Source organism: Amblyomma maculatum, chromosome 1 (assembly GCF_055883805.1).
Source record: "Amblyomma maculatum isolate TAMU_Amacu chromosome 1, ASM5588380v1, whole genome shotgun sequence".
NCBI lineage: Eukaryota > Metazoa > Arthropoda > Arachnida > Ixodida > Ixodidae > Amblyomma > Amblyomma maculatum.
Window position 1 is genome coordinate 308,207,227 of NC_139344.1, and position 20,914 is coordinate 308,228,140.

The following is a 20,914-nucleotide window of genomic DNA, read 5'->3' on the forward strand; positions in this document are numbered from 1 at the left end:
GGCGTAGGTGACATCGAAGTATGAGCGCACATTGAGGCGAAGACGAGGAAGGGCACGCGAGTGATAGCTTTCAACTGTTTATTTCGACTCAGTAAGCGGCAAACAAAGGCAATCATAGTATAGGAACAGCGCAAAAAGACGAGGGACATGAAAATGACACAAAAGGCAATGCCTATCAACTGAATTTTACCGGAAAAAACGCATTTTATTGGGAAACATTTTGTACCTCTTTCTCTTAAACCCTCAAAGGAAAACGAAAGGTGAGGCTTCTGGCGCAGTATTTGAACCTTGGACGCCTTTCCGCTGGATAGAAAAAGCTGAGCGGCTCGAAGTTGATGTATTTTTTACCATCAAATTTCACAGGCAATGGATGCCATTTCGTACAATACTATCTAAAAAGAAACTTGGCAGCATGAAATTTTCTTGTATTTGTAGCAATATCTTAACAAGTTACTAGTTCAAGACACATTCAGAATAAAAATTCAGAGACAGTGACGCAGTTTTTGCAGGCGAAAGCCAAATCGGGTAAAGCACATTTAGTATCGATGTGGTTGATCTCTATTGCTCGCTTCCGCAGGCCGCTTTGCTTATATCTATCAAAGAGTGCATCATCAATGACAACGATGAATGCGTGTTTAGAAGCCAGTGTGGCATATCAGTTGAGCCCTTTCTTGAGCTACTGGGCTTCTACCTGAAATCGATCTTTGTATCTTGACGTGGTGGCTCGTTTGTACAGAAAGCTGGGGTTTGTATCGGGTCTTGTGTGGCGCCCTGCTTGAGCGACATTTTTCTAGGAAACGTTGGCCTTTGTACAAGCCCAACTCAGAGGTAACTGCGCGCGTGTTCCGTTCTGTGGACGATTACCTTCTCATTGTCGAAGAAAGTGTGGGACTTCGTATTCACGATAATGTACGAAAAGTTTTTGAGGATTGCGCAATGGGTCTTACCTTTACGTTGGAACAGCCGCAGGGCAATGAATTTCGCGTTCTGGACTTGTGGTAGAGGTTTCTGAGGGACCACGTGTGTTGGACTTATGACACCCAGAGGCTTATGACGCCCTTGCTCGACTACAGGTCTGCTTACCCAAAAAATAAAAATAGGTATTGTGGCCTGTTGCTTACAATCGGCCATTTTGAAGTCTTACTTCCACACCATCAAAAGCAGCTTTCATAACCAGGTGGCAAGATCGATAAGCGCTGGCTTTCCGCTTTCTGTCTTGGTGTCAGTAAGCGAACGTTTGCTCAAGCGTTCTAGGCAAGATCAGGTAGGCTCTGCTGACCCTCAACCAAAAGAGAAGCAAAATTATGCAGTGGTGCTATACGTCCTCAGCATCGTTTGAAGAAGGGGGGACGGAGAAACTGGATACAAGCTGTGTCTACAGTTCCGAAGAAGCTTGGCCACATCTGCGCATGGGCCCATTAAAGGGCTGAGTCACACGTACGCCAAGGGAGGCTGTGGCATTCGGCACAAGTTCAAGTACGTCGAATGTGCTATAGGCGTTGTTTACAGCACTCCGCTGAAGTGCGAAAGAGCACACATAGTTCAAAAGGGCCTTAATAAGAGATTACGGGAGCATTATTGTTCCCTCTCATGTCGGCCCTTTAGAAACCTCGCCGAACATTGCAATTCATGCCGAGGGTGTTCGCCTTTTCTTGATAGGACAGTAGTGCTATTCAGGCATAGAGATAAAATAACCCGAGAGCTGGCAGAGGCGTACCAAATACAAAAAGCGAGGGACTCGTGCGTTAGCAGCACCACATTGACTTTGCATGAAAAAAGAATTCATGTTTACTGACCGCTCGTGTTGATAGTTCATTGACCAGAGGCATGCGTTGTTTAAGCGCGTGACTTGTAGCACAGCGACACTTTTAAAAAGAGATGCGTTTTTTTTTTCAATGAAATTCGGTTGATAGACTCTTGTGTTCTTTTCTTGACCGTCGTCTTTTTGCGCTGTTCCTATAGTATGAATTCTTACCAACTAGCCCAATTAGCCGTCCTAGCTAAATAAAGGCAAGTCGTGGCCTGACTTTGCACAAGCGCACCATGCAAGAGGTTCAGGGACTATGCAAATATTTCAGTTCTTTTGTAGAGAGGGCAAAAGATGGCCTCCAAACATTGGATTCAGCTAGTCTGTCATAATGATTTCGCCCTGCCATTTGTACCTGGTTTTCACGACGGTGGTGCACTCCTGCATGGTATATAGGTGAACACTTGGATTTTGAACTTAGGTCAGCACTTGCAATTGCCTCCTACGTTATTCCCCTTTCACGCCCTATCAGTGTAAGGTGCTACATTATTGGGAACACTCATCCTTGAAGTGTGTGACGCGAGAGCGTAAGCTGCCAGCACACATATAAAGTCACGCATTAACCAAGCCGTATGTCGTAGGGGTAACGAGAATGCGAACGGTTCTGGCAGGCTGATTCTGATATCACATTTCCATGTGAAAGAAGCGACCAGAGTTGGGAGCTCCTGGCATAGGGGTAACGTGAATTCAAATGTTATGGCAGGCTGATTTTTTTATAAGGAGACTGTAGCTACGCCTCTTCACGGCGTAGCTGCGGCCACCCGAGGTCTCGCTTTGGCTGTAGTAGTATTACTTTCGCAATAAAAGCAGGTCATTCAGCTATAGGATGACTAAAACAAGCAATGCGAGCACCTGCCCGAGCCTATAGTGGGAGTGAGCGTTGGGTTCTCCAATTATTGCGAAAACAATACTCCGACAGCCAGTGTCCCCAATATTGTAGCCTCTTACACTCACAGGGCGTGATAGGCGAATAATGTAGCTGGCAAAATAAGCCTCCGCCATTGCTTTCGCAGTTCAACTAGGCTTAACTAGAGCTAAACCACAACTAATTGTTTTTACTGGAGCTTCCTATCAGGGCGTACCGTATATACGTATAGTGTCCGCTAGCTATAGGAGAAAGAATACAGCGGGAATTGTCAATTACGCTGCATTTCAGTATAAACCAATCTATCCGGTAAATGGAAAGAAAGCGATCAGCTGGTGCTACTGACGTAAAGAAACCATTGTGACTAGAAAGCAAGACACAGCCAAGCCGAGACCAAAACAAACGACATAACAGAAGTGGTTCTGTTAGCCAATGTTACTCTTTGACAACCAAGCAAAAAATTAGGAATGATATTTCTGCTGGTGATGTTTTATAGTTCTGGCTGCTACTAGCACCTTGGTGGTAAGCTGGCTACATTCACGATATCGTGGTTGTTTTGGTTGTTTTTTTTTTTGTTTTTACTTGAGCTTCTGTAGTGTTACCAGACATATAACTTTTTCTGGAGTTGGGAATCGCTAGTTGCGGTGCCAAGTCACATCGCGATGGCACTTTGCAATTGCTGCAAACGTAGTTCGGAAATAATATAAGAAAGTTGCGAAGTGTGTTAAGTGTGTGGTGGTCCTTCAAGAAAATGCAACATGTAAATCAAAGCGATAATAACGCTTATGCTAAGGGATATGCATTTCATTTTTGCGCATTTTAGTCGTAGGATGCCTAGGTCGAAATAAGGTCTGGTTAGAAAATGGGATTATATACCTCTGATCATGGAGATAAAAGCTGCTCCCCAGTGCATGTACCTTATAAAAGGGTTTAACTGTAGTTGTAAGATTTGCAAAACGAGTCTCCACGAGGTTGAGAAGTGATGCACCCCGGGAAAGAAGGGTGCAGTGACACAGTGTGCCATGTCTCTCCACGCAGGGCCGTATATTTTCGTTGTGTAATACCAACTATAGCCCAAACCGCTACCTTAGTAAGCTCAGATTTACACCCGGGATCAGAAGCCAAATTAAAGTTAATAAACCTGTTTACGCAGTCCATGATGCTGAAAGCAGGGATACCGGGTGGTTTGGAGAAGCATCTTTGAGTTAAGGCAATGAGGGCGTCTAACGGACCAATCTCAAAAATAATTCAGGGGAGCTGCCGCTAAGATTCTATAATTGTTTTCGCCTGTCTTTGCTGCGGCTGAGTGAATCAGCTGTTTTATGGACGCAATGCTAGTGCTAGTTTCGTGTCCGGAACTTAACTTATCTCATATGAACCAGCCATAATTAGGATAGCTGCGCTCTTCACGAATTTTGTGACGGGAGTGAGACACTCCGGTACAAGTTGAGGAAACAACGTTTTGTTAGAAGACGTCTCTCGCTTCGTGCACGCCGAGCGATCGTGAAATGAGCGGCCAGCAGTTACAAAAAAAAAAAGTCTACGTTTTTCGAGAACTTCGGCTTTAGCGGACTGTGGTAGAAACGCGATCTTCAAGTTTAAGTACTCAGGTCGCGGAATTGCCTACAGATAGAGTAAAGGTAATCCCCCCATAGAAACCACCACCACTGCTCTCGCAAAAAGCTGCGAAGAGCACGAGTAGGATTATTCCTTGGTTATTCTTTTACATAGTTGTCAAACAAATGCATGTACTCTTGCTTGCGTTCTATTGTTCAATTTTAATTTAACGGTTCCAACGGCAACATAAGCATGTAAACTTAATTCAGTATTCCCCTACGACATTACGTCCTATTCTGTTCCGCTGAAACAAAGCATGTCGCTTTTATAAAATATAGGCTGCACTTTTAACGACTCCAGTGGTGTGTAGTCCTAAATTTACAATACAAGGTTACCGTGAAGTTAGCCCCAAAGCTGCCCGGGCCTAGAAGTAATTAGGGAGTTTTAGAATAGGGGGACCCTATCGGTTAGGGGGATAGGGTAATAGCGGGGCGCGAGTGCGCATGCGCAGAACCCAAGCGGGCCTTGGGTTTTTGGGTCAGCGGACGACGGCGACCCTATCTCGGCGAAATAGCGCGGACCCTATCGCCGGATAGAGTGGAGGAACATGGCGGCGTCCGGCCAAGCAGCGTCGCCTCGGCGCACATTCGTCGTTACCGCTGCATGGTGTCACGCGTTCACGGCAAAGGAAAGGCCAACGAAGCTTGTGCTATGTCTCATGATGCCCGCACCACCAAATTTAAGCGATAAAACGCCCCATATTGTCTGATTGCTTCCGGATTTACCGAGCTGCTAGGCTTAGCGAGTTCGCATCGTGTGGTTGCCATGGGGACCAGGCGTCGGAAAGCGCGGAAGGTTCAAATGAGGTTTCCCGGCTCAGCCTGGATTGATTAAGATTGGTCGATTTCGTATTGTCTGAAGAAAACAGATTATATAACTGGTATTTTTAGGATATTTTTGTACAATTACAGCAGTTTCTGTTTAATAAGATAGCGTTGTTTTGGCTTTTATATATTTAAATGCTTTCACGGTTTACCGTCAGGGCGCTGCAATCGACGAACGCAAGCCCCGCTCCGCTGCGTCGAGAAAACCCCTATTCTAAAACTCTCCGGTCGGCTCGAACGTTACGCCCCGGCACGGTATTTTCTTGGGGGCCCCAATCCTTGGGTTCCCCTATTCTAAAACTCCCTATTTTCCCTCCCTTCAAGCGTCGTCCGCGGGTCCCTTGTTTCTGGGAAAAGTAGGGGGAGCTAGTGGGGTCGGAGTACAAAGCCCTTCCGAACGCTCAGTCTTTCTTCCCTTACTCTGGGCTTGCGAGCGCCCTGTTCCTGCCGGGTAGCTCTGCAGATATTCAGGCTTTGTGTGCGAGAGGCATCGCCCAGAGGGTGCGAAAAAAAAATACAGAGAGGGAAACTTTCGATCAGCGTTTCGGAATATGCGCTCGCTGGCAAGGGCAAGTTTGTTTTCAAGCGGATCCTTCTATTGAGCGTAAGCCTGGTGGGACGAGGGTCGGTGTTTTCGTTATTTTACTTTTGTTCTTTTTTGTAGAGTCTTGCTCTTCAGTGGGTGCACAATAGGCGGTCAGTTGGCTGCGACTTGAAATATGCAGAGTACTGTTCGAATTTTGTTTGTGATGGCTGTCGCTGGCCTCACTTTCTTGCCCTAGGGCTTGCGCACGTGCTCCGTGCATGGTGTGGCGTGCGTGCTGGACGACGTCGGCGCAATGGCTGTACTTCTTGGCCGAAAACGATTTCGTCATATATCGTAGCCCCGTCGGACTTTTCCTGAAGATTGACGCTGGTCACCTGTCATAAGCTTCTGGTCGTGCGCGAGTCCGACACTGTCAAAGCTTGACTTCGGCTTTGCAAGTAGAGTTAGAATGTTTAGTTCTCGTTTTCGATCTACGGGGTTCTTATTTGAATAATCCTCTCATGTCATCAACATGTTGGCAGTGTTGTATGCTCTGAGGTGCTGGTTACGTAGTGTTTTGTAAATGTTAGCCCTAAGTCGAAATAAGTGTCAAGAGGATGTGATTGAGAACGGGTAATAGGCAAGGCTGCATAGCTGATTGTTGCATGCAGTGCAGCAAGTGTTGTGCTATCTTTAATGACCGTCGCTGCGCTTTCTAACTCGCAGAGAATTTAAAAGGTGAAGCATGCGGACATTGTCCCGCTTGATTGAGAGCGTAAGCGCGTGGAGAATTCTGACTGTGTGCCTTGAGAATGCTCCACCTCAAACCTGCGCTGCGTCTGAGCATTACTCCCCGCACTGCACTTGAAATTTTTACTTTTTCATTTTTCACTATTATTTTTCCCTTTCGGTTCTCAGAAAGCAGTATGGTGATGCACCACTTTTCGACTGCATGAATCTCGTTGGCCAACTACAAGCCCCCTTTAGATTGGGAATACACCGGCCTGATGCAAATCATGAGCGCGCACGCAGGTGTAAGTGCTTTTTACCCACACCGCGAGAGTTGAGAGCGGAAAGCAAGCTCAAGACACACATTCAGAATTCATCACGCACTTACGCTGTCAATCAAGCGGAGTATGATCTCATATATTCCACTTCATAAATTCTAATTGTGTTAAAAAGCACAACAAGAGTCGTTAAAGACAGCACAACACTTACTGCACTAGTGCAGCAATGAGCCTTGCCGCATTGCCTATATTCCCATTCTCAATGACACCCGTTTGACAGTTACTTCTACTAACATTCATAAAACACTACGCAACCATCACTTCAAGCTGTACAACATTGCCTACATAATGGCAACATGACAGTAATTACCCAAAATAGGACCCTGTGCATCGAAAACGTGAACTAAACATTCCAACTCGTGCATGCAAAGCCGAATTCAAGCTTGTATACTGTCGGACTCGCGGAAAACAAGAAGCTCATGAATGGTGACCAACGTCAGAGCTCAAGAAAAGTCCGTCGCGGCTATGATATATATCTGACGGAATCGTTCTCGGCCACGCAGTACAGTCATTGCACCAACCTGGTCCAGAACGCAATACATACCCCGGAGAACGTGCGCAAAACCTGAGACAAACAGGCGCTGAGACCAGCGACAGCCATAACAAACAATAATAGAACAAAATTCTAAATATTGAAAATGACAGTCAACTCACCGCCAACTGTGAACCCGCTTAAGTGTGAGACTCCAGTGTACAAAAAAGGACAAAAGTAAAACTACGAAAACACTAACCCTCATCCCACCAGGCTTACGCCCAACAGTTAGGATCTGCGAGAAAACGAACTAGCACTTGCCAGCGAGCGTACATTCCGAAACGCTGCTCGCAGGTTTCCGTCTATATATTTTTTTCTTTTCGCCCCCCTTGTTGGATGCTTTTCGCGCTCAAGGCCGGAACATCTGCAGACCGACTCGGCAGGAATGAGGCGCTGGCAAACACACAGAAAGGGAAGAAAGTCGGCGCGTTCGGAAGGAAAGGCATTTGTGCTCCTACCCCAGTAGCTTCCCCTACTTTTCCCACAACCTAGGGACCAGAGGTGGGCATTTGACCTCAAAAACCTCGACCTCACCTCAAACTCAAAAAATATTTGGCGACCTCACTCAACCTCAACCTCATCAATTGAGGTTGAGGTCCCCCAGGCGACCTCACTTCACTTTTCAGGTGACTGTTGGCGACCTCACTCAACCTCACCTCAAACTCAAAATGTGAGGTTGAGGTCGGGCGCTCGACCTCAAAAAAAAAAAAAAAAAGAATCAATAAATTAAACCGTAACTTAAAGCAAATATACATTTCTCGGTAATCCTGGGGTATATATAGGCTAGCCAGAATTTTGTTATGAAGGCTGTATTTTACTCCTACTTTTATACTACAATTAATATCCCGGATAAAAGCAGAAAAACTTCAGAGACTGCATGTCCAACTCTGCACTAAAGTGGCAATCCTCTCCCCCTCCTCGCCTACCCTTTTGTGGTCGGTTTCAATCTAAGGCCTACATGGGTACCACGTTACTACGCATAGGCCCATAATGCAATACAAAGAGTTTATCCCATCTGACCCACGTGAATAAGATTCGTATTAGAAATAAAACCAAGCCAGTTCTTACTATAAACTGAAAAGACAAATGCCGTTGACCCTAGTGACGACAACAACAATGACGATATGCTCTTTTTCTTTTCTTGCCACATAGCGCTAAACAGACAGGGACACAGCGAGACACACGGGACGGGCGCTTTTTTATATCGCCCGTCCCGTATGTTTGACTGTGTCCCTGTCTGTTTAGCGCTATGAGGCAAGAAAACCGACACCAACGCGCCCAAGCTTTCATCCTTGCTCTTTTTCTTAATTCGAAAAAAAAATTGATTGCCGAGCTTTTTTATAATACACTGTACATTGTCTTGCGATAGAATACATTAAATTAGGAAAAAATAGGAATACAGTCGTGCCAGGTTACTATGGACGCTTTGGTTTCCGACCAAAACTGTCCATAAAGCGAGTCATCCATAATAACGAGTCATGAATAAAAACGAAAAGTATATATTTGAGAAAAAATTTATAATTAATGGCTGCTGTTTTAATTAATTTGGGTATATAAACACAGCCGAGATGTCGATGCTACCCTCTGCACCATAAATCCGTCGACCCGAAACGTCATGTCTGTTCTTAAATCTTGTCAGCCATCCTCTTTAGTAGCTGAAGTCAGTAACGCCTACACAGAGCGTAGAATAATATTTCTCAGTAAACATCTCCCTGTTTTACTGAACAAAGCTTCCGTAAGTGATCACAAGTAAAACCTATCAAGACGGAGGAGAAGAAGCACCCATAATGTTGCCGAGGCAGCGAGCCTTCTCTTGAAGCATTTGGTCGCTCACGACAGCACCATTCGCGTGCACATTCCCGAACCACATTAACAAGGCTGACTCCATTTTTTCGAACTGTGCTGGGCGCTGTCGGACTGTGGCTTACGCTGTGATGCCGACGTGGAGCCATTTATCGGAGTCCGGTAGTATATATAGATGGTATACCGTCGACCTGACGACGCTGAGGCCTAGTTGAACTTGGGTCCAGTCTTTCACGGCTTGGATTGACTGAGATTACTTCTGCCGCTTGTATTCACAGATTTCCCGCTTCGCGCCTAAGTTCAGCTCCATTTTTTTGCGTATAACTCCCACCATGCCAAAAGTCAGACTAAAGTTGATAATTACAGGCTCCTGCTTTTTTGCACTCTTTTTTCCTAGTCAACCTCCCTGGCTTTCCGTAATTCTGATTCTCTTTCTTGTCTTGTACTGTTTTTGTAAGGAAGCGAGGGAGTCAAGTCAGCAGGCTACTATAGAGAGGGCTATCAAACAGCCCTTTTCTGTGCCGTTTGTATGTGTTCCTATGAAACAAACACTGCAAGCTGAAGTACAGTTTAGAACGACGGCTAGCCGACTACGAAGAGCTCAGACCATGTCAAGGCCGCATCGTTGACTCAAGGCGAAGCCGACATGCAGATCGCTGTGGTGCAAAATGTGGTAGTTCGGCAGCGCAACAGTGACGAAAACCAGGAGCATGAGAAGGAAGGGCGTCCAAGACGGGATGCTCGGTCCTGGTTGCGTGGTCGTCGCGTTTCTTTTGTCGCTCCACTTCGTGAGTGTGTCTTAACCCTGACCGAAAAGCGTTAACGGCTTCATGGAACACACTTTATGTTCTGGGATAGAAAAACTTCAGTTCCCACGACCAATTTTGGCACTTGTCTTTCTTCCTATTATTTCTTTCTTACGCTTTTACCGGCCTCTCTTCTGTTCACGTTCAACAGAATTTATTGCGACCACATGTTGCTGTTTTCCCGACTGCGGCCTCTAGTTGCGGCGCTGCCGCTGCACCCAGAAATCTCCCGGTTCCCTCCTTTTGGGGTCTTTCTTAGTTAGCTGACCCTCGGTTTGCTGTGTACGATCCCTGTCATCCACCCTCTTTTTCTCCTCCTCCTCCCTTCCTTTCCGCTCATGCCCCCCCCCCCCTTCCCTCCTAAATCGACGACACGCCCGCTTTGGTTCATTCCAACTCCACAGGACTCGTTCAGGCATCCGACCGTATCGGCTTTCGCATAGGTTCCCGGCCTGCGCACCCTTCTTTAACTTGCGTTCGGACTCCCCTGCTTTTTTTCAAACGATGTCCATATTAACGAGACAAAAATACATGGGCCGAATAGGCTGTGTGCATTCATCCCATCACCATTGTTCAGAGAGCGAGTTTCTATATTAACGAGACATAAATAAATTGGAAAATCTTCGCCCCTAGAAAAACGGTCCCTAATTTGGGTCCTCCATATTAACGGATGTCGTATTAACGGGGCACAAATTTTCCATAATAGCCACTCATGAAACGACTTGTGAAGATTAAATCCCCAACAAAACAAACAAAAGAGGAAAAGACAGCAAAACACCAATTAATCATAAAACTCGGCCAACGCCGAATAAACCTTCAGAAAATTTCGAAGAGGAATGGTGTTTATATTATGAGGTCCCAACCGGCCACTCCTGAGCGTTAGTTTACAATTCTGTGATCCCGTGTTGTATTTAAAGAATTGGCGAAATTGCTTCTTCGAACACCACGCTTACATGAAAAAATTACAAGGGTCGGAACTGCTAGGAGTAAGGGTTAAACGTGAAGCACTTTGCTGTCGCGAACATCGGCTCCCCGTCAAATTTCGCCGGAGCAAAATGTCCAACTCCCACCCGCCTAAAAAAAAAACACACACACACACGATATAAATACTTGTACGTCCGAACCGAATACTGGATGCCATTTCGCCAACAATTCTAAGACGAGCTTCGTTGTGGTATTCACTTGTTTTCCTTTGAAGACTGAACTAATAAATTGCACGGTGGTGTCTCCGAAGCTGCTTCGCCGCATGCGCCGTAGGTGAATCTAGACAAACCGTTTCCCCGTTAGTGTCGTGTAGTTACAGCACATAAACGTAAAATAAAGGCAAGAACAACAGAAAGGAGGCGAGCAAGCTGCCCGGAGGGGCCACGCCCCCCGCTGTGCACGCGCTCCTCCCTTCGCCGTCCGCCTCCATGGCATCTGGTTTTGCTCATACAGTGAATGCCGAACTGTCACCAATACACACCAAAAGGCAGTGGAGTATTTGTGCCAGCTCCGCTTTCAGAGACTAGATCGCGCTTTCCAATATTTGCAAAAGAAAAAGAAAAAACTAAATGACCGCGCGGGTAAGTGGAAAGGAGGGTTGGACTATGGGCCTCTGAAAAGATGCCAAAGAAAGAGCCTAATGTGAGGGAAGAAGCCTGTTCTCTTTTCGGCAGTGTACGAGCTTAATTGACAAACAAGAAAACATATATAAATAAATACCATGTTGACGAAAGTAATAACAAATATCGCACACTAAAAACAGAAGAGAACTGCGCTTCCCAGAGCGTATAGAAGGTTTGAGACATCGACTTAATACTGCATTCCTCAGTGCTAGCATGTAATTGGCTTCATATCACGTACATCTAAATTGATTTTCAAAGAAAAAAACAAATATCTGAAAAAATTATTTCGACATCTGGCCACAAAAATTTTCATCCGATTGATTTGTCTGTCTCGAGCAGACTGGAGCACAAAACACACGTTCAGTTCGCCACACCAATTCGTCCGTCTAGACACCAAAATGTCGAGCCGGAAACCATCTCAATATTTTCTAGCTCATAAAAACATGTAGGAGAACGTTTTTCTCTTTTTTTTCTGCGCCTGAATTAGAGATTTAAATAGAAACCTGATATTATGAAGTTAAGAATCCCTTACTCTCCTCCTTCCTCCTGCATTGCTTGATTTCACTAGAATTTGAGAGAGAAATAAAGGGCCTTAGCGGAGCGAAAATCATTTTTTTTTTCACTGCGCTTGACTGCATACAATCCCCATATATTTTTTGTCTCTTCTATCTCGGCAAATGGTTAACATGCGCAGGCTTTTTCCTGTATACCAGTTGCGTCTTATAAGCTGTGGTGTCCATTTCATCCTGTTGCATGTTTTACCGTGACACTAGCACCTTCATCCCATTGCAGTTGTTCGGGGCCACCTGTGAATCTGTTAGAAGAAACAAGCAGCACAAGACCAAAGAGAGGTTGTTCTGGAGAATACAAGAATATAAATTTACAGGACCGGAATATAGAACGATGACGTACAATTCGAAAGTAAGGACTTCGAAAAAATGCCCAGATGGTATTGTGCCGGCTTTTCTGGTTTGTTCATGTTTTTTTTTATCTGTCAGTATCACGTCCCCTAGCAATTTCGCTGCACCATTTTCTGTTTAGTTTCCATGTAATGTACAGCGGGGTCCTTTATCGAATGTAAGGCAGCAGCCGTGACGTTAGCGCCTATGAGGTCAACCTCAACCTCAAAATGACCTCAACCTCACGGAGTGAGGTGAGGTTGAGGTGAGGTCGGCAACACCTGAAATATTTTTGAGTGAGGTCAGCAAATGAGACCTCAACCTCATGCGTGAGTTTGAGGTTGAGTGAGGTCGTAACTTAGTGAGGTCGGCTTGTGAGGTCAAAATTATTGTTTCCCACAGCGATAAAATAGCCGGCAAAACACCTTTCATAATGCCTGTCGTGTACGCTCTTTTGGCTACCAACGCGCACGTAACGAACAGTTTGCGTCTGTGCGTTTGCGTTCGACACGAAAAAAAAGAAGGGGGGGGGGCGTAAAGTGCAGCGCGGCAAACAAGTGGGGTCGGACGACGGCTGCAGACTCGAAAGCCTGTGAAACAAGATCCCGCCACCATTCCGAGCGAGTTTGAGAAGTAAAAAAGTCTGCGCAAACTCGAAGGGTTTCCAGACCTACGTGGGTGTGTCGGCTTCTCGGAAAAAAAAAAAGCTAGAATAGTAGAAAAGAGGGAAGCGCAAGATCCAGCAACCAAGGAATTGCTTGGGGAGGATGGCACGAGAGAGGAGGTTTCAGAGAGACATATGGAAAGAACAAGGATGCAGAAGAGACGAGAGATGAATAGCTTGACGAGAAGTCACCCCACGAAGACTGTATTTTAGTAAATAAAATCTGCTTTTGCTATTGTATATGGTACGAGTTAAAACGAAAGAAAGCAATAGGATGGTAGTTCGTAGTTGTATCAGTGCAATCCACTCTTTTATTATTATTATTATTATTAGTCACTAGACTTTAAATTAACCCTTACATAAAAAGATAAATTTAATGTGCCCTTTTCGAAGAATCATTGAGAACAGACAGGTGACTGACGACTGCTTGCAGTCATTCCTTTCTCATACCCTACATGAGCTTGCGCCTTTTTTATTTACATGTTTGTTTATCGAGGGCCTCCCCTCCGTTTTACAGCTTGCAGCCAAAGTGGCGGGCGCGCCTTTTGTTCGTAAGCTGGCTTCTGCTCTTTCGGCTCCGCAGCCGGTGTCCGATCTCAACTAGCGGACAAAGCGCGGACCCGGGAACCCCTCGGCATTTCTTGGAAAGTAAGTCACTGCACATACGCGCGCCTCTGGGAGTTTGTAAGTTTTAGGTATTTTTAAGTGCGTTTCTGTCAACGGGGCCGAGAGTTACAAGGACAGTGGCAGTGTGGGCGAGAGAGCGAGATGTGTGCGCGGTGTTCGAGCGTGTGAATGCGCGGGTGAAGATCTGCGTGTCCTCTTCTCTTTAGTTTTTCAGTACACTTGCACCACCCCTATTTTTCCTCACTTCTTATTTTCGTTTTGTGTGGTCACTTACCAGTACCCCCTCTCGCGTTTGTGCACGCGCGTTTACTCACAAACGGCCGCTTTTCTGCGGTACGGTCAATCGTCACCCTTCCCACCCCCCCCCCTCCGCCTAAGAAAAAAAAACTAGAAGATACAATTCTCAGATTCTTCCTCTCGCAACATTCTTTTCTTTTTTTTTTGCTTCTTTAGCTTTTGGTTGTGCGCTATACCTCCGACTAGCGTATTCCTCTTGGTCTAAACAAATATAAAGACAGGCCCTTCTCGCTTCTCGGAACACCGCGGCGGCTGCGCGGACTTCTGTCGCTTGTCGACCATGCAGGCATCTCATCGTTTCGCAGGAGGGACACGTTAGTCAGTGTTGAAACTCTGCTCTTCCTCCGTGTAGACGCGTTGCCATCCTGCTCACCACCCGCTAGTCTTCCTCTCTTGACGAATATTGTGCAGTCGAAGAAAAACGAAACAACCCAAGTAGCATGGGTTAAGTGTTCGCGCTTCATTCTCCCAGTGGGCGTGGTTCTCTCGTCGCGACTAGAAGCTGGTGTCTCAGCCCCACGTTCTCATCGACACCAATCGTTCCTGGAACGTCTGCTTGGAAGTAGCCCTTAAACGGCGTCGGTGAGCCGCCCGAAATCGGCAAAAAAAATAAAAGGCAGCATCTAAACAACATGCTGTGTTCTTCGCCATTTACCGTGGCCGTCAGCCATGCCGTAGTCGGCGACTTGCTGTAATTTATGACGGAAGTTTCCGCCCTTTCCAGCTGAGGTCTGCCCTTCTTCTTCGAGGTATATCGCATTGTTGCGTTCGGCGTCGCGGGTGCATGAAATGGGTGCGGTTATGGCAGGTATGGTTATGGCAGAGTATAGCGAAAAAATCTGAATATATCGACGATGATGTGCGAGCGCGCAGTTGTCGAATTGACAAAGACATCGAAGGCCATTTCCGTTACAATAGCCACGCAAAAGAAACGAAAAGCATTGTAAACTTTGAATGCATTCACTGCGACAAGAAACTGTGTGGACAAGTAAACCAGCTTTTGAGCTTTTCTCGGCATCTCAAGGTAATGTGCGAATTATCCCTAATCCAACGTATTATTTCTTTAACTTACATCAATGATGAAAGGAATGTTTTGGGGCTGCAAATTCACCGTTAGTTATTATAAGTAGAAGGGAGGGCAATCTTTCCAATAATTTGTCACGGCGTTTGTTCTATACAGCACAACCCACTCGTCAGGATTATCGAAAGTAGCGCAATGTTAAAAGTCAAGCACGCTTTACCTTTTTGTAACTAAGCGTCTCTGCATATCGCAACATTTTGTTCTGTCCGCCTCTTGTGATAAGTCCCACGTCAGAAGTCAACTTAATAAAAGAATGTTATGGTACTACAACTTCCATATATACGTAAGTGGTCGATCTACTTTTTTTTTTTGTAACAGAGACGTAACACTGAAGGAACATTAGATTGCTTGTGATTTTCTCGTCCGATTCGATTTCAAATCGCAGGAAAATGTCTTCACCAAGAAATTATGACTTGCTTGTCATGAGGAAACACTATTTGACGGTCACAGATATGTGCGACGTTTCACTGCAGACCTTCGGGGGTTCGCATCCAGCAGTGCCAAGGACACACAAGCATTATAGCGGGAATTTGGTCAAAAGTCACCATATCAAAACAAATAAAAATAAAATTTGAAGAGTTGAAACTGACCAATTTGAACTGCCGTTATTAGGTCAGCTTGCTATGAATCAGTAGCCCCACTGGCAAATGTTCATTTTAATTTTTTTACTTTACAAGTAAGCCTCATCGTATTCAATGTTGTTTAAAATTTATGTCGTCATTCTGGCGTGTCACCGCGCAGGACTCATGCCATGACGTTTTATAGTTAGGGTTCTCAAGTGAAAAACCTTTTCTTTTTTTTTCTTTTTTTGAGGTCGAGCGACCGACCTCAAACTCACAGATTGAGTTTGAGGTGAGGTTGAGTGAGGTCGGTGGTGGCATAAGAAAAATTGAGGTGAGGTCACCTGGTCAAACCTCAACCTCAAAGCGTGAGGTTGAGGTTGAGTGAGGTCAGGAAATTTTTATTGAGGTTGAGGTGAGGTTGCACTTTTTGAGGTCAAATGCCCACCCCTGCTCCTTGCAACATCGGACTTTCCGGTCGCTTCCCGACACATCCAGAACTGAGCGTCCTTTTGGCTTTAGCCCAGCCGCTTCATTCGTCCTGGAGCTACTAGGAATCGCCCTTTGTTCATCCCCAGTAACATGTGGGACGCCTTCCAACCTGGGAGGCTCATCTTCCGGCGCCATATCATTAATGGTATTGTGAGTGGGCATAGAGTTTTCTTGGCAGGAAATACTGGAGTGGGTTGCCATTACCTTCTCCAGTGAATCACATTTTGTCAGAACTCTCTGCCGTGACCTGTCTATCTTGGGTGGCCCTTCACAGCAGAGCTCACGACTTCATCGAGTTTCGCAAGCCCCTCCGCCACGACAAGGCAGATCGATTATATTCTTTGCCGGCAGAGATGGAGAAGCGCTATACAAGCAGTAAAAACAAGGCCTGGGGACGGTTGTGGCACCGATCATCAGCTTCTTGTTGCCAAAATTAAGCTTCGATTGAGGAAAACGCAGAAAACTAGAAGGCCTTTCAGGTATGATCTGGATCAAATTCCGTTAGAATATGCTGTGGAAGTGAGGAATCGATTTCAAGAATTAGATCTAGAAGACAGAGAGCCCGAAGAGATGTGGACTGATGTTCGGGATATAATACAAGAAGTTGCTACTAAGGTAGTTCCAAAGCAAAAGAAATGCAAGAAAGCAAACTGGTTATCCGAAGAGGCTTTGCAAATAGATGAGGAAAGGAGGATGGCAAAGGTTATGGGGGAAAGAGAAAGATACAAGGTTCTCAATGCGGATTTTCAGAAAATAGCAAGGAGAGATAAGAATGCCTTCCTGAACATACAGTGCCAAGCAGTTGAGGACAACAGCCAATTAAGGAACACAAGAGCTCTCTATAAGACAATCAAAGATATCAAAGGAAGCTTCTGTGCTAAGCTGGGCGTGATAAAGGATAAACGAGGCAAGGACCTCACTGAAGCCTCAGAGATAAAGAAGAGGTGGCAGGAATACACAGAAGAACTGTACAAGAAGGAGCCCAATGTGCAAACCCAACATAAGACGATTGTGATCACTGATCTCGAGCCGGGCATCCTGAAGAGTGAAGTTGAATGGGCCTTAGCCAGCCTTGCTAAGAACAAAGCTAGCGGAATTGATGGCATTCCAACTGAATTGCTTCAAAACCTCAACCATGACGCTGTTAACATTCTGCATACATTATGTCAGAAGATTTGGACAACCCTGCAGTGGCCACAGGATTGGAGGAGGTCAGTTTACATCCCCATTAAAAAGAAAGGCAGTGCCAAAGGTTGTTCTAACTATCGCACGATCGCGCTTATTTCGCATGCTAGCAAGGTGATGTTGAAAATCCTCCAAGGTAGGCTGCATCAGTATTTGGATCGGGAGCTTCCGGACGTGCAAGCTAGGTTTCGCAAGGGCAGAGGAACTAGAGACCAAATTGCCAACCTTCGCTGCATCATGAAAAAAGCAAGAGAGTTCCAGAAACACATCTACTTCTGCTTTATTGATTATGCGAAAGCGTTTGACTGCTTAGATCACAGCAGATTGTGGCAAGTTCTCCAAGAGATGGGAGTTCCAATTCCCCTCATCTGTCTCCTCAGGAACCTGTATGAAGGACAAGAGGCCACAGTCAGAACTGGGCATGGTCTTACTGATTGGTTTCCGATTGAGAAAGGAGTGAGGCAAGGCTGCATACTGTCGCCCTGCCTATTTAACCTATATGCAGAGTGCATCATGAGGAAGGCCGGTCTGGACGAGTCTTCAGCTGGAGTGAAGATTGCTGGAAAACGTATCAACAACCTTAGATATGCGGATGATACCACTTTAATGGCAGAAAGTGAAGGGGAACTCAAGAGACTTCTGATGCGCGTACAAGAAGAGAGTGAGAAATTTGGGCTTAAACTGAACATTAAAAAGACAAAGATCATGGCGTCTTGCCCTATCAAGTCCTGGAGCATCAGTGGACAAGAAGTGGAAGCTGTGACAGATTTTCTCTTCTTGGGCTCCAAGATTACCTCGGAAGGAGACTGCAGCCATGAAATTAGGAGACGCCTGCTTCTGGGAAAGAGAGCAATGGTTAGCCTTGACCGCCTAGTAAAGAGCAGAGACATTAGTCTGCCAACCAAGATCCGTATAACTCGTGATATGTCCTTCCAGTTGTGATGTATGGATGCGAGAGTTGGACTGTGAAAAAGGCTGACCGCCGAAGAATTGACGCGTTTGAATTGTGGTGCTGGCGAAGACTCTTGAGAGTTCCTTGGACTGCCAGAAGATCAAATCAGTCGATATTGTCGACCATAAACCCTGACTGCTCATTGGAGGGTCAAATTCTAAAGTTAAAGCTCAGCTACTTTGGTCATCTGATGAGAAGAGAGGAATCGCTGGAGAAAGATTTGATGTTGGGAAAGGTTGAGGGTCGCCGGAGAAGGGGTAGGCAGCGAACGCGATGGTTAGATGGCATCCTCGAGGCACTGCAGATGAAGTTATGTGATGTTAGGAAGATAGTGAGAGACCGGAAAGCGTGGCGTGACATGGTCCATAGGGTCACGGAGAGTCGGACACGACTGAAAGACTGAACTGAACTGAGGTAAAGGTATAGGTAGCTATAGGTATAGGTAGGTATAGGTATAGTTAGGTATAGGTATAGGTATAGGTAGGTATAGGTATAGGTAGGCAGGTATGTAGGTAGGTAGGTAGGTAGGCAGGTATAGGTAGGTAGGTAGGTATAGGAAGGTAGGTTGGTAGGTAGGTAGGTATAGGTATGTAGGTAGGTAGGTAGGTATAGGTAGGTAGGTATAGTAGGTTTAGGTTGGTAGGTATAGGTAGGTAGGTTGATAGGTAGGTAGGTATAGGTAGGCAGGTAGGTAGGTAGGTATAGGGAGGTAGGTAGGTAGGTATAGGTAGGTAAGTAGGTAGGTATAGGTTGGTAGGTAGGTATAGGTAGGTATAGGTAGTTAGGTAGGTATAGGTAGGTAAGTAGGTAGGTAGGTAGATATAGGTAGGTAGCTATAGGTAGGCAGGTAGGTAGGTATAGGTTGGTAGGTAGGTATAGGTAGGTAGGAAGGTAGGAATAGGAAGGTATATATAGGTAGGCAGGTAGGTAGGTATTGGTTGGTAGGTTGGTATAGGTAGGTAGGTAGGCAGGTATAGGTATAGGTAGATAGGTATAGGTATAAGGAGCGGGCGCCCGTTGTATGGCGCCACCGTCACCTCGGTGGAATAGCGCCGCCCGCGGCGGGGTGCCGAAACAGCGGAATGCCGAGGCAGCTGAGCTGCGCAGTCGTTTCCGTTCTGCGAGGCGTTTTTGAGCCTGTCCCTACCCATCGTTTTGCGGTGTGGCTTTGAGAGCTTTGAACTGCTTTGCGTAATCGCAAGGAGTATTTTTTGACCGGGAAATCTTGAAAAAGAAAAGGGCCGTTCTCGGCAGGGCGTGCGTGTTTATTTTTTTTTAACCGCCCGGCGCATGGTATTGCTGTTATACACTCGAAAATGCCGCGCGCGTGATTTCACCATGCGCTAGGAACACCTTCGTTAGGCACTAGTTAAGGCGACTTCGAAGACGGGAATGGCTCCTGCACTGCGCGTCCATCTTATATTAGGTCTAGTCGAAAGCTGCCTGAAGATCAAATACCGATGAGCCGTGTAGCCGTGGCGCCACAGTAGTGGTAGTTGTAATGGTCAGCCTTCATGTAAAATGAAAAAGATGCTGCACCTTTCTTTTTTGGTAATAGCTAGGCTCAAACGATTCAGAGTAGAATAATAGCAAATGACATTCCAGTTTCAACCTTGCAACGAGATCTGTAAAGAAGAAAAATAAACAAGCAAGACAAAAGTAGGATCCTATTTATGGTTGGAATAGCAAACACACATATACTTCCGGGACATCCTGCACAATTACGCTACAATAGCTCACTGAACCCGGCCTCGAGACTATCAAACTTAATCATAATATAAGCCAAATGAGTAATACCATATCAGCATCATTTTTACATATACGCCAATGCTCTTGTTGAACACGTCGGTGCTGCTACAAAATATTATACTATACATGCCTTTCTCCCGACATGCTGCGGAGGTTGTGAAAAAAAATTAAATTTCCTGCTAGCGTTCTCTCAGCGCAGGAAGTTCAATGCGATTGACCGCACCTGTATTGAACATCTGAAGGCAATAGTCTAATACGGTCAAACTGTTAAATACAATCGAAAAAAAAACGCGGTGTGATGTGTTGTAAGATAAGCCACCGACAACTAAGAGAGCGTTCTATTGTTAAATGAATCCCTCTGATGGCTCGTTCGGCTAAGGTGGTCTACTTTCTCAGCGTACCACGAACTTGCGGGGCCGATACCTAGCTGACCTCGATACCTGATGAGTGTGAGGGGACACGATCATGTATGTAGTTTTCTATTTGCACGCAAAGGAATCCGGATAACTGAAAGGCATTCCTTTTACAACTTTGTCACTGCAGCTTGCCGGAATGCTGCTAAATCTGTTTACATTGGCCATAGAAGCAATTTCTGAGAGAGGTAAAACCGTCTTGTTATACGCCACAATCAGGAAATCTCACGTTCACTAAAACGCCGATGAGAAACACGTGTATTCAGGCGGGCCAGGAAACGGACGCTGCTGAGAAAATAGGTAAAACCGTGTCAGGTGCAACGTGAATGCGAAAAAAAAAAAAAACTGCTGTACGGCCTTCGAAATTAAAAAAAAAATGCTACGTTTATGCTCGTTTCCACAAATTAAATTGTATTTTTTTTTTCTTGTTTGACTTTTATATGAAGCCGATAGCAGATTTTGTGACCATGCGGTATTGATTGAGCTGTGAAATGGGTGATTTTATTAGGAGAAATGGACATGCCACAAACTAATGTTAACA